At 39.4% G+C, this 18,178-nt stretch overlaps 2 long non-coding RNA genes across 4 annotated transcripts; one reads left to right on the forward strand and one right to left on the reverse strand.

Moving 5' to 3' along the window:
- Positions 1 to 507: 507 nt before the first annotated feature.
- On the forward strand, positions 508 to 1,414 carry LOC111080145. 2 transcript variants are annotated; one of them, XR_002608447.2, is made up of 4 exons: positions 508 to 614; positions 674 to 902; positions 1,004 to 1,133; positions 1,280 to 1,414. It is a non-coding gene; the product is annotated as an uncharacterized LOC111080145 (long non-coding RNA). The 2 variants fall into 2 exon arrangements; XR_002608448.2 differs by having other exon boundaries at positions 517 to 614; positions 684 to 902.
- An 11,265-nt stretch (positions 1,415 to 12,679) lies between these two features.
- Positions 12,680 to 14,874, reverse strand: LOC111080144. 2 transcript variants are annotated; one of them, XR_002608445.2, is made up of 3 exons: positions 14,665 to 14,874; positions 13,122 to 13,609; positions 12,680 to 13,055 (listed from the first exon to the last, which is right to left on the reverse strand). It is a non-coding gene; the product is annotated as an uncharacterized LOC111080144 (long non-coding RNA). The 2 variants fall into 2 exon arrangements; XR_002608446.2 differs by having other exon boundaries at positions 12,680 to 13,067.
- Positions 14,875 to 18,178: the final 3,304 nt, after the last annotated feature.

The following is an 18,178-nucleotide window of genomic DNA, read 5'->3' on the forward strand; positions in this document are numbered from 1 at the left end:
AGACGGAAAAGATAAGAAGCGTTTTAATTGCGGAGATGAGCCGCATAATAAGCAGGAGTGTCGCGATGACAGTCAAACAAGAAAAGGCAATCAATATAGTTCTGGACAAAGGTGGGAAAAAGCCAAAAAGCGGGTTCTTCAATTAAACTAATAACTACGGAAAACCCGGGACTACATATATGGTAATTCTCTTTGATACTGCGTTATTAGTTTTATCGTATCTTTTTAATTGTGGCTGCCACAGATTTTCGTTTTGAAATACACTTTTAACAGTTGTAAGATACCTTATTTCAGGCTTGGTTATGCATCAGCCTGTCCAGGGTTCTTCTACAAAAAATTTGTAGATTTGCTGGAACTTAAGGTTCGTTGAAATTGTATAACTCAAGAACGGGCTTTGTCCGGACTATTTAGTAGATGGTTTATGTGAAGATTTCACAAAATCGGTCGAGCGGTTCTTTATTTATCACATTTTTTTAACAAATGAATTCAAACTGAAACTTTTTTCAGTGTTAATAGTGCAAGCATGTATTTATATGTCATTCATGCGGTGCGATAATTATTGATTTGTTGTGTTTATATTTTTAAACATATTATTGAGTGCATTCATACAAACGGTTTGTCTTGAATTGTAGCCATTTAGTTTTTAATTTGATTTATTTTTTTTTATATGAAGGCAAATATAGGTCAGCGAACGCGTAATGTAAATGATGTGGCATTACTAAGGCGATCACAGACTGCAGATTAACGCGCGCGCACAAGCTAATGCATCGCAGCGTGAACTTAAAATAGATCTGTTCACCCAGTACCTGTAGTGAATCTTGCACGGCGATCACGAATACGTCGTGCTGTTTTGGCTGAAATGATGCGTGGTGCTTTTAGTTACAACAGTCAGATTGATTATGGTAATTTTCAAAATTTTTTTTTGTAATGGAATCAATTTAGTTCCTACCTCTAACCTTTAATTGCTACACATATGTCTGTATAATTTGCACTTTGTCAAAAGGTATGAGGCAAAAACAAAACTATGTCTACAATCGGCTCAGTCTTTTACGTTTTATGGGTTCGGAAACGTTTCCTTCTGTAAAAACTGTGTATAAAAACGGATGATGCATATTAGAAAAGGACAAATATAGGTAAGAAAGTTAGTGTAGGCCTGCAGCAAATAGAAGGTTTGAGTTTTTTCAGCCTGTAATACAATCTAAATAAAAAAAAAATAACAAAAAGAAGTTCATACTCACATTAGTCACTTCTCCTAAGCCAGTTTCCCTATTTATTACAGATTCCGGCAATAAAATCCACTTGACGTCATCACGCAGTGACAATGGAAGTGGTGAGCTTAGATTTAGCAGAGCAACGTCATGATCCATTGTAAAATAATTAAATTTATCATAAACATGAATGCTGCTAACAAAAACTATAAACTCATGCATGTCTTCTCTTTTAAAAGATACTGATAGTTTATCTAATTGAATGAGATTTGTTTTATATGGGAATTCAGAAACAGCGAATAAACACGACGCTGCCGTTAAGACAATATGACTTTGCAGAATATTTCCATAGCATATATTTTCCAGTAAATATCCTGAATTATTTTTGCTGTGTAATTGCACTTGATAGGAAGGCCTAAAATATCCATTATGAACGATCGGTAGCAAACATGTAGAAATAGTAAAAACAAAAAGGATCATTTTTTTTCACAATATAGCTTTTATTTTCTACTAAAACATAGACTACGTTCACGGTCTGTTTACAAGACTATGACAGGAGAACTAGAAACCTTCGCAGCGATATGTATTATCTTTTAATCTTTTATAAACTACAGAAAACTTTCATAGAGCGACTAAGCGTTTCAAGAATTTTTATCTTTCTGACATGATTCTAAAAATATGTATGTATGGTTGCTTTCTCTATCGGGGTGACACAGAAGTCCATTCCAACCGAATTCTAACTGCGTTGGAATTCTAGGTGTAGTAGGTTTTCTTGGTTGGTTTTGAAATCTATAGTAAATCTGGTCAAAATAAATATTGGAACTCTCACTTATAGTTTTTTTTTCAAAATTATTTAAAATTGGTAAGCTTTTGTAACGACGCAAATATTTTTTTAAATGTACTTGCATATCATGAGTAATTTTGCCCGAAAAATTGAAAAAATGTGATTGTTTCACTTTTAGCTACTTTTTTATATATAAATATTTTACAGGCAAAACATACATTTGTTATGTTTGCACTCTTTCTACCAAAACTCTTTATTGCAATCTATTAAGAAGAGAAAAATGCAAAGAGACCGAAAAAAAAGTTCAATTAACTAATTTTAGTATAAAAAACTTTGGTGTTACTATTAACCAAACCTATTATTTTGATTTTCAAAGTACCGTACCCTTGCGAGCGTAAGTACTGTTTTTTTTTTTTAACTTTTACTTTACATTTTTGTACCTGCAAATAATTATTTGCAGATGGCTAAAACAAGTGAAAAACGTAACCGATATATCAAAAAAATTAAAAGCGATCCACAGAAGTTAAATAAATTGCTTGTTATCTTTTCTTTTTATAAATGTTATTAGACATATATAATGGAGTAATGGGTTGTTTAAGAAAAAAAACATGAAGTGATTCATGGAAGAACGTGAGGTGAACGTTACTTAATTAAATTTTTTTAAAACTAATAGAAATAATTTTATTTGAATATACTCGATAGAAAGCTACATTAATACTTGTCGGAGATTAATATCGGTAATCCTCACAGTGTCTTCATCGTCCTCTTGTGCCACTTTGTGTGCAAAACGTTCCCTGGTGCGTGGCATGACCTTCTCTTTTAAGCTTATCACTCACACATGCAAGAATATGCCAACACCTATTCAAGCCTTAAGTCTATATCTTTTAGGTCGCCATCTTTATCTGCCTTTTTGCACACTTCTCCTTCTATTTTATGACTACGCCAGGTTACGTCAGACAAAAACTGCCAGCCCACAAAAGTAGCAAAGAAAGTCAACGATTACTGGAGTAACATTTATAATTCGTTTTTGATCAAATTTAAAAGTCAATATGCGACATACTTTTTAAAATAAATTTATCGCCTTAGAATATTCCGTTCCAATTCGCAGATTTTTGCATTTTACGAGATCAAGCCAAATTCGACTTATATTTTTAGAACGACTGCGACTGCATGTTTTTTAAAACTATTATTAAAACTAAACCTCGATGAACCCCATCATTAGCACTAAGCAGAAAGCTAACAAAATGCTATCGAAACGCAAAAAAAAGGTTGAGAAAATGTTTGTTTTCTATCATTTTTGTGCATTAAAAGCGTGCAAAAGTAAGTAAAAAATCTTAGCGGCTAGTGTTATTGAAGAATAGGCCATAGAACATAGGCGACGAGAACACCCTAAAAAATAAACGCTTGGCTGAAGTTATTTTAAGGCGTGGAGGCACTACGCACTATTAAGTATAGTAATACATTTGTTTACCATAATTATAAAATTTTAAAACAATAATTTTCATTTCACTGTACCAATAATTTTTTTTAAGGGAACAACTACGAGTATAACAATATGGATTTTCACAGAAATGATCAGTAATTTAAAAAAGATTTATCTCATTTCAATGAACATTTTCTTTCTATTTGAAAATAAAATTAATAACAAAATGTATTATTATATTTGTTTAATTTGCTCATTCTACAGTTAAGCGCCAAATTTACTGCTGTTATACCCACGCGTTAGTGCCAGCTCATACAAAAAGACATCTGTTATATTTAACAGAGATTTATCTATAACCAAATCGGGCTGCCACAGCTGTTCGGAGGAATTCACAATTTTTGTTGCACAGACCAAATTTTTCAGATCCAGTTTTAAAAATAAGAATGTCCATCATCACGTGAGAACGGCTGGGCAGATTTGGTTTACATTTTTATTCAGTTTTTCGTATTTGCCTGAAGAATGTTTTTACGAAAGAAAAAACCATCGATCGCCAAAAAAAATTAATTTTTAAAACGGCTGGGCCGTATTTGCTCGTATTTGTTTTTTGAAAGAACATTTTGGAAAAACCAACATCCGATCGCGGAAAAAGTGATTTTGTATTTGGTTCTTTTATGGAAGTAGGCGAAGAGGCAATTGTCATAGTTGAAGATCAGTTCTAAATCGATATATATAAAAATGAATCCCTATTTCCCTTTTTCACGGCATCACGCATGAACGGCTCGACCGATTTCTCTAAAATTTTTTTTGTTGTGTTTGTTATTGTCAGGAGAAGGTCTTAGGGTCTAGAATCCCCGATATATTGGCTGCAAAAAACGTAAACAAATGGTTATAGCTTTGACAGAGAGACCTTTCAGTAGAAAAGCTAGCTTTGTATACGAAACACTTCGATCATATGATGCGTTGCAATAGTTTTCTTTAATTTACAAAGGAATTTTCGTTTTTAAAAATGCCAGCAATTAGACGTACAGGCTTAAGTCGCAAAACTCACAATTCTGCAAGTCACAGATATAGAAGAGTACGTCAAACCGACGAGCAACGCGAAGCGAGGAATGAAGTTGAACGGAATGGATGGAATCTAAATCAACAACATAGAAATCTTGCTTTAGACCCCTATCGAGCTGCATTCAATTATAACGTGGTAATAGATTACAGTTCACAGGAAATCGTTGCTATTGGACAAATGAACGTTGTGTGCCAATACTGCAAGGCATTTAAGTTTACAAATGAAGCTACTGGATTGTGTTGCGCGAGCGGTCAAGTCAAATTGATACCATTGTTACCGCCACCAGAGCCACTACATTCATTGGTTTCAGGAAATGGGCCATATTCTAATCATTTTTTTACTCATATCCAGCAATATAATGATTGCTTTCCGATGACGTCATTTGGCGCAACAAAAGTTATTCAAAACCAAACTCAAAATTTTTGCAAATTAAATTTATGGGCGATTCAGCATTGGACCGCATGCCGTCTGATAACCACAGAATTGTCGTCAAAGCTGAGACGTTTAAGTGTGCCAACAATTGACGAAGTCGCTATTGTCGTCGTGGGTAAAAATTTAGAAAACCGAGACATTGTTTTACATCGGCGTAGCAATCAACTGCAGCGTGTATCCGAAACACATCGATCATATGATGCGTTACAATATCCTATCTTATTTTGGCAAGGTGAAGATGGGTACGCGACATATGGGCAGTTCCGCCAAAAGGTCCACCAGGCCAAAAATCATAAAAAGTCAATAAAAACCGATTTCTATATAATTTTTTCCGGATATTTTTTTTTAAATTTATTGAAAGGTAACTAATTTACTTTATTCACATATAATTTCATTAACTTTCATCCTAAAACCTATGAAAATAAGCAAAAGTTCACGTTTTTGGTATTTTCTGGTATTTTTATAGACATGTTTTCTTTTACTATTATCTCCTAGGAAGAAGATGATTCTTGACAAAAGTTTCTCCTTAAAGTCTTTCTAATATATTAAACTACCTAAAACCATTATCAGAACGTTGGTCGAACCATGGCTAACAGTATATTTTTAGGCTTTTATAATCGCGGAATTTGGTAACGTAACGCCAGTAACGTTCGCCAGATGCCTCCGCGGATTTTTAACAAAAAAACAGGAAAAGTTTTTACATTTAATAAGTTTGAAAATTAACTCTCAATACTTCATTTATTAGCACAAAAAATGTTATACAGATAGCCCTATCCAATTCGCAGAGTTTTGCCATTTTGTACCCCAACCTCGAAAACCACTTCTGTTTTATGTAACGCACTTTTAGGTCATACTTTGGCTTATATCTTTAAAACCGTACGCTCGATTATTTCCACTTTTCTGGTGAATGTAGGTCTAACCAAATTATATTCAACGAGGATAATCTTTTTTCCAAATTTCAGCTTTTTGACTATTTTTTCCAACATTTTGTCGTACGAATGTAACGTAACGCCAGATAGGAACTGCCCATATGCATGAATACTCTCAGGATGCTATGTCGTATGTCATTATGGCACACCAGATTTGTTTATAACGTTCACATGTAATCCAAAGTGGACAGAAGTTAGACAAGAATTATTTCATGGCCAATCACCCATTGATCGCCACGACATTAACGCAAGGGTGTTCAAAAGAAAGTTAAAATCTTTCATGGATTACATTGTTAAGCATCGTGTATTCTGCGAAACGCGCTGTTGGATGTATTCAGTCGAATGGTAAAAACGCGGATTACAACATGCACACATCCTCATTTGGTTTTTAGAGAGGATAATACCAGATAAAATCGACGATGTGATATCTGCGGAAATTCCTAATAACGATGAAGATCCATTGTTATATCAGTGTTGAAGCAGCAGCAGCGAAATATCATAACTTAGCATAGAATAGCAGTATAGTATAATAGTATAAGAGTTAATGAATTGTTACGCTCAGTCGCTGTTACGCCATCTCCCAGCATGTTCGATCGGCTCCCTTCTGGAGTGGGCGAACGTTAGCATCGCTGGCTGCGACCAGTGCATTAAATGAATTTAAATTGAACGGCTGCGTTTTGGTTGCATCTTCGCTGACATCGTATACCACCGTTGTAGGAAAAACCCATCTAGAGCTGCTGGACCGGTGTCATCACACATCATCGTTCCGGGAAAAACATTCCGGATTTTCATTGGCGCCCGAGGAGGGACATCGGTTATAAGCATTTCGTGGAAATTCGCAAGACAAAACCAGTTAACAGTGCACTTTCGTCGTCTCGGCACAAGTTACTGGTTTTTAGTCTTTGTGCGAATAAAGCTCTAGCTGGCTGGTCTGCGACATCTGGTGAAGCATCGCATTAAGGAAAGTTCTTCGGAAAATTCAATGCCGAATCTACAGGTATTCTAGTGTCAAAAAATTGAGTGCAATCAATCCACAAATTTGTGAGTCGTGTGTGCCTATTAAGCATCATAGCCGGTTGCCCTTATTTTCTGGCACTGCATGAATTGGAATACCAATTTAATAAAACATAGCCCAAATAAAATCAACCGAAGTGAACTAGCCAGAAATATCAAATAATTATTTATGTGTGGAAACTCAATAAAAAAGTGTACATCATATTGAGGTCCGACTGTACTCGCTAATCAAAAGCAACGGAACGGTCATTGCCTCTATTGTCAATTCTCTTTTATCAAGTACCGCTTCTTGGTGGTCTGTTGGCTTCGGTAACGCTATAGTTGCGCCAAATTGTGCATAGTTTGGCGGCGTTTGGTTGTGTGCGCTGAAAGCATAATTTTTCTCGTCGCTCTTGCTGTCGCCGCATTAACCCATTAAAGCCGAGACATAGTCTTTAGACATTTCTGTTGTCGGTGTTTTTGTAATTTATTGTGGATAATAAACTCTGGCGGTTTCGGTTGTGTGCGTTGGCATCATAATTCTGCAACGCGGTAACGTTGCTAGCGCTGTTCTAACCCGCCAATAGAGAGTTTTTGGGGAACTTCTCTGTTCGTTTGGTTTGGTGTTTGGTTAAAAAAAAAAAAAGTTCGTTGAATACAGCATACTCACCCTCATATCAGCTTGTTTGAACCGTGCGAAAACCTGCGCATTAGCTTTTGACTGTATTAATTTGAGTAATCGTGTCAAAAATGAGTGAAAAAGAGAAGGAATTCGCGGCCAAGGAAGTAGGGTCCAAGCTCAGCCAAAAGTTACTGACCGCAATGCAGAAACACGACAAGGTGATGAACGACATTAGGCGACAGAAAACGGCTTTCGAGGAAAAAACAATTTCGTTTGACCCGCTTCAAATTAAGTGCAGGTTAGAACTGATCGAAAATTATTGCGACAAGTTAATGGACATTCAGGCAGATGTGGATTTGTTGAATCCCAGCAACGATTTAAGGTCAATGGTCGAGGATGTGTGTATTACTACGAGGGCTATGTATATGTCCGCAGTAAACGTACCTGAGAGTCAGCGAGCACATAGGAACGATCGCGGCGATCAGTGTCATTTTAGTGGAAAACATTCCGAATTTAAAAACTTCATAAGCCTGTTTGAGAGTTTGGTGCATAGCGACCCATCATTAACGAACGTAGAAAAGTTTAACCACTTGCTGGCTTGTCTCACTGATGCTGCATTGGGCACAGTGAAGGCGTTCCAAATCTCTGAGAGCAATTATGAAAAGGCTCTGGAGAGCTTAAAGAATGTTTACGATAACAAGTGTTTAATCTTTTTCGACACCATTTCGCAGTTGTTCGACATTCCCCAAATAACAAGACCCTCTGCTTCATGCCTGAGATCCCTCATTGACACGGTATCTGCCCTCTACTCCTCTCTGCAGTCGTTAGGAAGTGAGAAAGGACATAAATAGTGCAATGCTGATTCACATAGCAATGTCCAAATAGATCATACTACAAAATCGCGCTTCAAAGAGCAATTGGATTACGACAAATTGCCGTCGTGGTCCGATTGCGCATCCCAGTTGAATCGGCGTTATCAGCATCTGTCAGCTGAAGAGTCTACAAGGAGTAAGGGAAAAGGCAAATCAGAGATAGGCAAAGGACACACGAAGTCTTCCTTTTCCTGTGCAAAGTCAGATCGCCGATACGGGGTACAGTCACAGCAAAGTACGTCTGGTTCGGCTCCTGTAGAACAGCCCTCCGTTTCTGAAAACCCAACAGCCTACTCGAGTCATGTGGCGAGTACTGACCAAGTGATTCTCGCGACGGCAGTAGTAAAGGTGAAAGATCGGTTCGGACAGTTCCAATATGCTAGGGCGCTGCTGGATTCCGGCTCCCAGATAAATTTTATTTCCGAGGATCTCGCACAGCGCCTAAGCCTGCACCGTGACGAGTCATGCATTAGTATCACAACTGTTGGAAAAAGTTCGTCCGTCGTAAAGAACAAGGTTCACACGTCCGTCCAATCTCGTGTCAACGCTCATCATTTTTCAACCGATTTTTGGGTCTTACGTTCAATCTCCACATACCAACCCGACCATGTCGTAAATTTCGCCCAGTGGAATATTCCAGCAAACCTTGAGCTGGCAGACCCACATTTTTTCAAGCCTGCTAAGGTCGACTTACTGCTAGGGGCAGAAACCTTCTTCGAATTGATATGTGTGGGCCAAATAAAGCCAAGTTCCGAACATCCATCAATCCAGAAAACGTTGTTGGGCTGGATTGTTTCGGGAAAATATACTGCATCAAAACAGGACGTTGTATGCAATAACGCTGTTGGTAGCGATACGTGTTCTCTCGACTCTCTGGTGGAGCGCTTTTGGGAATTGGAACATGTCCCAGAGAAGTCGAAGGCTGTACATACAGCTGAACAGTTGGCTTGCGAACGCAACTTCAAGCAGACATCACGCAGGCTTGAGTCGGGTCGGTTCGAAGTAAAGTTGCCGTTTAAAATGAATCCCAAGGTTTTGGGTTCCTCTTTCGAGACGGCAAAACGCCGCTTTCTTTCCCTGGAACGCAGAATCGCAAGTGATCAGTACCTGCATGACATGTATATGGAGTTTATGAAAGAGTATCTCAACCTTGGTCACATGTCATTGCTTCCAGGCACTCCTCCAGGACACCATTACTATATTCCGCATCAATGTGTCCTGAGACCTGATAGTAGCACCACCAAGCTCCGTGTAGTGTTTGATGCATCGAGTAAAACTTCAACTTCAATCTCTTTAAACGAGACTTTGATGGTGGGAGCCACTATTCAGAGGGAGCTTTTTGCAACTCTTGCACGGTTTCGATTAAACCGTTTTGCCCTTACAGCGGATATCTCCAAGATGTATAGGCAAGTGCAGGTTGCTGAAGAAGATCGAAATTTCCAATTGATTCTTTGAAGGGAGAAAGCAAATATTGACGTGCAAACTTATCGCCTGAATACGGTCACGTATGGGACAGCTTCAGCTCCATTTCTGGCCATCCGCTGTCTCGTTGAGCTAGCAAAAGTCTATGCTAAGTCCCATCCTGTGGCCTCGCAAGTCATAGCAAATGACTTTTACGTTGATGATATGCTGACAGGAGCAAATAGTCTGGAAGAACTGGGAAGAATTCGGCAGGAAGTGAGTGAGGTCCTGGAAGCGGGGGGTTTCATGTTGGCCAAATGGGCGTCAAATCATCCCCATCTGCTGTCCGATAGTGGCCAGGAAAAGTCTCTTCAGTTTGACCCTTCCGCTTCCATTAAAACACTCGGAATTCGTTGGAATCCGCAAACTGATTTGTTTCACTATCAGCTGGACGACTCCTTTGATTCATTACCCCCTACGAAGCGCAACATATTGTCAGTTGCTTCGCGATTGTTCGACCCATTAGGGTTACTATGTCCCTTAATTACCAGGGCAAAGATCTTGCTGCAGCATCTGTGGAGACAAAAGTTGGATTGGGATGAGTCAGTTCCCATGAGTCTGCATACGAGTTGGAACAGGTTCAAGCAGAATTTATTCGACTTGGACAAAATCTCTATACCTCGCTTTATCGGTCTTGCCAATAATTCCACTATCCAAATACACGGATTCGCTGACGCATCAGGTGATGCGTACGGATGTTGTATATACGTTCGTACCAAGGACGATAAAAATGTTTTATCCCGACTTCTTACAGCAAAGTCCCGAGTATCGCCTCTTAAAACGAAATCAATTCCACGACTCGAATTGTGTGCAGCGCTTCTTCTATCCACGCTATGGTCTCAAGTTCGACTGCTGCTAGATAAGTTGGTAATTGAAAGCGTGAACTTTTGGTCGGACTCCCAGGTCACCTTGTATTGGCTGGAAAGGGACCCAGCCACACTAGCAACGTTTGTGGCCAATAGGGCTGCTGAAATCCAGGAGTTGTCCAGTGGTGTGATTTGGCGTCACGTTCCCACCGATCAAAACCCAGCAGACTTAGTGTCCCGTGGAACAGATGTAGATGGTGTAATGTGCTCATTGTGGACTAATGGGCCGCATTTTCTTCTTAGTGGTCCTGAGAATTGGCAGCTTCTTCATCAGGTTGAGTTGTCTCCAGAAATGGAAAAGTCAGAAGATAAGAAAAGTGTGGCAGCACATTCTGTGGCAAAGGGTCAGACTAATGAGGTCATCGAGCTGATTGGAAGATGCTCGTCGTTTCAGAAGTTGCTTCGGATCATGGCGTATGTGAATCGGTTCATTCAAGGTGGCAATCGCAGTCAAGATGTGGTTGTGTCAGCTAAGGAGCTGAAGGTCTCATTTCTTAGGCTGGTACAGGTAGTCCAAAGATGTGAGCTTGGATCGGAATACCTCAAACTGGATAGGTCGGAAATTTTGTCTCCACATCTTCAACGACTCAGCCCGTTCATACACACGAGCGAACTCGGCGGAGTCACCTTCCGACTGATTCGTGTTGGGGGAAGATTGCTGCACGCAGAAATTCCATACGATGCGAAGTTTCCTCTACTGCTGTCGCAAAAGTCGCATTTCGTGATACTGTTTCTACGCCATTTGCATCGTGCTCATTATCATGCAGGTGCAAAAGTAATGGTTTCCCTTCTAAGGCAGCAGATTTGGCTATTGAACGCCCGAGAAGCATGCACAAGAATCGTGAGGAATTGTGTGCACTGTTTCCGATACAAGCCCATCCTTATGGGACAGATCATGGGAAACCTGCCAGCTGACCGAGTGCGAAGAGCTCGCCCCTTTCTGATTTGTGAGGTAGATTTCTGCGGTCCGTTTCAGGTGTCCCTCAAAATTCGAGGCAGGCCCCCCATTAAGACCTATGTAGCCGTGTTCGTGTGCAGCGCTTCAAAGGCTGTTCACCTCGAATTAGTAGTCGACCTATCAACTGACAGTTTTTTGTGTGTTTTCAAAAGGTTCGTCGGGAGGAGAGGCCTTCCGGAGAAGGTCTACAGCGACAACGCCACCAACTTCGTGGGCGCGAGCCAAGTATTGGAAGAGCTTCACGCAGCATTTCGGAGGGATCAGGATCGGCTCAGGACGTACGCAGCACAGCACGGCGTCGAGTGGTGTTTCATACCACCGAGAGCAACGCCAATTGCATCAAGGGCGGCTTCGAGTATTTGAAGCGGTGGCGCATGCTGTCCGCGCTCAAACAGCAGTTTTGGCAGGGCTGGTCCAAGGACTACCTGGCCTGGCTGGCTGCAGCAGCGGCAGCAATGGTCTACAGAAGGACCGAACCTCGAGGCAGGATGCCTAGTGCTCGTTCACGAGGACAACACGCCTCAGAAGTGGACCACAGGGCGAGTGGTGGCAACGACGGCAGGAGAAGATGGGAGAGTGCGCGTGGCAGAGGTGCGAACTTCCGCAGGCGTTATTAAACGAGCAGTCCAAAAACTGGCAAAATTGCCAATGGATGGTTGAAGCGCCGGAGGCCTTCAACGGGGCCGGAATGTTGAAGCAGCAGCAGCAAAATATCATAACTTAGCATAGAATAGCAGTATAGTATAATAGTATAAGAGTTAATGAATTGTTACGCTCAGTCGCTGTTACGCCACCTCCCAGCATGTTCGATCGGCTCCCTTCTGGAGTGGGCGAACGTTAGCATCGCTGGCTGCGACCAGTGCATTAAATGAATTTAAATTGAACGGCTGCGTTTTGGTTGCATCTTCGCTGACATCGTATACCACCGTTGTAGGAAAAACCCATCTAGAGCTGCTGGACCGGCGTCATCACACATCATCGTTCCGGGAAAAACATTCCGGATTTTCAATCAGACTGTTACAATAAATATGATTCATGGTCCCTGTGGAACATTAAATTAAAATTCTCCGTGTATGGTGAATGGAAAATGTTCAAAACGCTTTCCAAGACAATTAGTAGCAGAAACGATTAGTGGAAATGATGGTAACCCACTTTATCGCAGGCGATCCACTGACGACAACGGAAGGACAAAAACAATCAAAGTAAATCAGCATGACATTGAAGTTGATAATCATTGGGTTGTTCCGTTTTCGCCGTTACTCTCCAAAACATTTAAAGCACACATAAATGTAGAATATTGCCATTCCTTAAAACCAATAAAATATATCTCCAAGTACGTGAACAAAGGTAGTGACATGGCTGTGTTCGGAGTTGCTGCCGAAAATTCAAACGAGATAACTCAGTAGTAATGAGGCGATGTGGCGTATTTTTTCATTTCCAATACCTGAAAGATACCCTACTGTTGTTCATTTGGCCGTACATCTGGAAAATGGTCAAAGGGTGTACTTACAACGATAAACGTATTACAAAGAATTGAGAGGCTGCCATCAACAGCATTGACAAGCTTCTTTGAAATGTGCCAGAATGATGACTTTGCAAGAACACTGCTTTATTCCGAAATGCCACGAATCAATCATTAAAGAAATTTCAACGACGAAAACAAGGACAGCCAGTTCCAAATTACCAACAAGTATTCTCAACAGATGCACTAGGACGTCTTTACACAGTGCATCCCAGCCAAGACGAGTGTTTTTATTTGCGTTTACTGTTAATCAATGTTCGTGGCCCAACATCATTCCAACATCTGCGAACTGTTAATGGCGTATTGTGCGGCATATACAGAGAAGCATGTCAACGTATAGGACTGCTCGAGAATGACACTCATTGGGATCACACTCTCGAAGATGCTGTGATTTCGTCAAATGCTATACAAATACTAACATTGTTTGCCATACTTTTGTCTACATGCTTCCCATCAACACCGATTGATTTGTGGAACTAGTATAAAGATCACATGGCCGAAGATAATTTGCACATAAATGAAGAAATGTAGAATAAAGCATTAATTTTAATTGAAGACATGTGCTTGATGCTTGCCAACAAAGCATTAATACAGTTAGAACAGCGCCCAATCGCCAAATGCACGACGCATTTAATCATTTAATGAGACGCGAAACGAAATATGATTCCGAAGCATTAAAAGAAACGTTCCCTTTTTAAATGAGCAACAAAAATATGTCTACGGTACGCTAATGAAAGTAGTGAACAATGAAACTGGCGAATTTTTTTTTAAATGCTTTTGCGCAAAATGCGCAAAATGGTATCGCACTTGCACTTGCTTCGTCAGGTATTGCAGCTACGTTGTTGGAAGGCGGTCGAACAGCTCATTCCACACTCAAGTTGCCGTTGAACATGCAAATAAATGAAACACCAACTTGCATCCTTTCAAGAAATTCTGCGATGGCCAAAGTGGTGCAACAGAGAAAATTAATAGTTTGGGAAGAGTGCACGATGGCAGACAAAAAATCATTGGAAGAATTAGACCGCACGTTGCAAGATTTCCGAAAGAACCAAACCCGGTTTGGTGGTGCACTGATTTTATTAGCAGGATATTTTCGCCAAACACTACCAGTAATACCACGATCAACACCAGCCGACGAACTTAACGCATGTTTAAAGTCATCAATTTTATGGAAAGACGTTAAAACGCTCAAATTAAATAATAACATGCGAGTCGAATTGCAGAAGGAGCAATCTGGAGAAGTTTTTTCCAAACAATTGCTAGATATTGGTAATGAAAAAATACCTGTTGACTCATTGTCTGGATACATCACATTTCCTACCAATTTTTGTAACTTTACTGAAACAAAGACACAACTCATCGAGAAGGTTTTCCCAAACATTGCTCGAAATTTTAAAAATATCATGTATGGTTGAGCGAAAGAGTTATATTGGCTGCAAAAAACGTTGATGTCAACGAAATGAATTTCCAAATTCAAAATAATATAGCTGGCAAATTAATAACATACAAATCGATTGATTCCGTTACTAACCAAGATGATGTGGTCAACTATCCAACGGAGTTCTTAAATTCGATGGAATTTCCCGGACTACCACCTCATAATCTGCAACTAAAGATCGGAGCGGTAATTATTATGTTGCGGAATATAAACCAGCCACTTCTTTGTAATGGCACCCGACTTGCGGTGAAAAAATAATGAACAGCGTCATCGAAGCCATAATTTTGAAATGGAAATATAAAGGAGAAGACGTTTTGATTCATGGATTGCTTTGATTTCGAACGACATGCCATTCGGCTTTAAACGGTTACAGTTTCCAGTGAGGCTAGCATTTGCAATGTCTATAAATAAATCTCAAGGGCAGTCGCTTATTGTTTATGGCATTAATCTTGAAAATCAATGTTTTTCGCATGGCCAGTTATATGTCGCCTGTTCCCGAGTCGGAGTACTAACCAAACTATTTATATACGCGCCAGAGAAAAGAAATGAATGTTTATCTTAAAGCATTATAATAAGAAAGTGTTTACTTTCTTTCTAAAATATTTTTTAGTTAATTATACCAATTCGAAATCAATATTTATAGTTAAGACAGCACAACGTCTGTCGGGTCCGCTAGAAATGATTTTCATGTGGAACAAACGGATAAAAAGGCGCAGCTGAAAAATTAGTTTACTGTCGGAAAATCGACATACGTATCGAGACATATGATGTCGATAGCTTGAATTCCATTATTCAAGATCAAATCGCTGAGGAGCTGCATTCATACAATAAAGAGCAAAGCCAATCTTTGAGAGTCTGTTGGATTAATCAATGTGGAGTTTATCTGAAGGCGATGAAATGGGGCGATACAACGTTCGCCGGGTCCGCTAGCCTTTAATAAAAAACGAGAAGGAACGTTTGAGTCGCTTCTGGGGACGCGACTCTATACCCATACTCAATCAGTATATACATTTTTGAGCTTATGATTTATGTAGAATTCAAAAAAAATTTTACATTTTACATGTTTTTGCTACATCTGTTATCTACATCTACAATGAATATTCCACATATAACATGTAGGAAATTATAATATTCCAGGGGACAACTGTATTTTTCTTCTTTTCTCAACGACACGATACAAACGATTTCCTGCACACATCGACTCTCGGCAAGGCTATCGATTAATGGTTATCGACTGGTGATCAGAGGGTTGCTGTTTAGCTTGCACCACTTCTAGTGTGCCCCTTTTTTGATTGCCTGCCAGATTCTACATTTACCATTTAGATTATACATCTACTCCGCTAGCACTCTGAACGAAGCGGAGTGTGCGAGCTAGAAAGAGAATGAGTAGCGGGTCCCTTTCTGGAGGAGGTCGGGGGAAGAAATTTTGAAATACAATTGTGGCAATGTGATACCACATAAGTCTGGAAACAAAATTTGGTTGCTCTACCTCTTATAGTCTCTGAGATCTAGGCGCTCATCAAGACGGACGGACTGACGGACATGGCTATATTGACTCGGCTATTGATGCTCGCTAAGAATATATATACTTTTTGGGATCGGAAACGTTTCATCTGCGTTGCACACATCCACTTTTACCACAAATAAAATATACCGCTAAACTCTTTTAGAGTACGGGTATAAATATCGCACAAATATCAGGTATTGGTTAAGGTTCAACCAATTCCAAAGTATTAGCACTCATAGAATTTCTCTCAGGTAAATATGCTTTTTCACATAATTTTCATAAAGTAGATTTAAACTTTCCTATTCCTTGCGATTTCATAAAAACATTCCATTGTCAAATAGACTTAAAACCAGAAAATGATTGCCTCATCCTGAGACCAAATAATTTCAAGTATCCTATTAATATTACAAGATCGCCCGAATTTTAAATACAAAAGCAATTATTGAATTAAACACAATCAAATTTGAACCATTAGATGATTACGATGATTCCAATCCTAATAATAACAATAGTCAACACGACATTTACGCTGTGGACCAAAATGACTTTTTCTGATAGATTTCAGGATTTAACAATTTTTGTAGTACTTTGTTTTTTTTTATGATTTTTTTTTTTAAGAATTTTAAAATATATTTTTTTAATGTTTTTTTCAGAGGTAGTGTCAGAACAGTTCTATGCAACTAAATATAAGATACTTAAGTTATGTGAAAAATAGAAGCACTACCTCTAAAAAAAAAAGATTTTAAAAATTCTTTAAAAAAAAATTAAACCATAAAAAACGAGAAGGAACGTGTGAGTCGCTTCTGGGGACGCGGCTCTACTTATACCCGTACTCAGTCAGTATATACATTTTTGAGCTTATGATTTTTAAGAATTTTAGAAAAACGAGAAGGACGTGCGAGTCGCTTCTGGGGACGCGACTCTACTATACCCGTACTCAGTCAGTATATACATTTTTGATCTTATGATTTTTTAGAATTTTAGAAAAAAAAAAAATTTTACATTTTACATTTTTTTGCTACATCTGATATCTACATCTACATCTACAATGTATATTCTACATCTAACATGTAGATTGTACAATGTACATGCTCCATTTAGATTCTACATCTCCTCCGCTAGGGGTTGCTCGCGCACTGAACGCGGCAGAGTGTGCGAGCGAGAAGGAAAATGAGTTTCGTTGTCGTCGTCGGGAGGGGGGACAGGGGAAGCAACTGAAAATTAATTTCTTCATTCTGGCTATAATTATGATCCGATATGATTCAGATTCGGCAGTCTGGTAGGTATGTGCATTCTCTACGATACTGCGTTTCTAGTTTTATCGTATCTTTAAAAATGTGCCTGCCACAGATTTTCGTCTTTTGTGGGGGCGGAAGGGGGCGGGGCGAAATTTTGAAATACACTTGTAGCAGTGTGATATCACATAAGTCTGGAAACCAAATTTGGTTGCCCTAGCTCTTATAGTCTCTGAGACAGGCGCTCAACAAGACAAGACAGACAGACAGACAGACGGACAGACGGACAGACAGACATGGCTCTATCGACTCGGCTATTGATGCTGATCAAGAATATATATACTTTATGGGGTCGGAAACGTTTCCTTCTCTGCGTTACACACATCCACTTTTACCACAAATCTAATATACCCCTTAACTCTTTTTTGAGTACGGGTATAAAAAAAATTTTACATTTTTTTGCTACATATGATATCTACATCTCATATACAATGTATATTCTACATCTAACATGTAGATTTTACATGTTCCAATTAGATTCTACATCTCCTCCGCTAGGGGTTGCTCGCGCACTGAACGCGGCAGAATGTGCGAGCGAGAAGGAAAATGAGACGCATTTACGGTTGCGGGAGGGGGAGGGGAAGCAACTGAAAATTAATTTCTTCATTTTGGCTATAATTATGATCCGATCTGATTCAGATTCGGCAATCTGGTAGATATGGGCATTCTCTACGATACTGCGTTTTTAGTTTTATCGTATCTTTAAAACTGTGCCTGCCACAGATTTTCGTCCTTTGTGTGGGCGGAAGGGGGCGGGGCGAAATTTTGAAATACACTTGTAGCAGTGTGATATCACATGAGTCTG

Source organism: Drosophila obscura, unplaced genomic scaffold, assembly GCF_018151105.1.
Source record: "Drosophila obscura isolate BZ-5 IFL unplaced genomic scaffold, ASM1815110v1 contig_9, whole genome shotgun sequence".
In the NCBI taxonomy this organism is placed as follows: Eukaryota; Metazoa; Arthropoda; class Insecta; order Diptera; family Drosophilidae; genus Drosophila; species Drosophila obscura.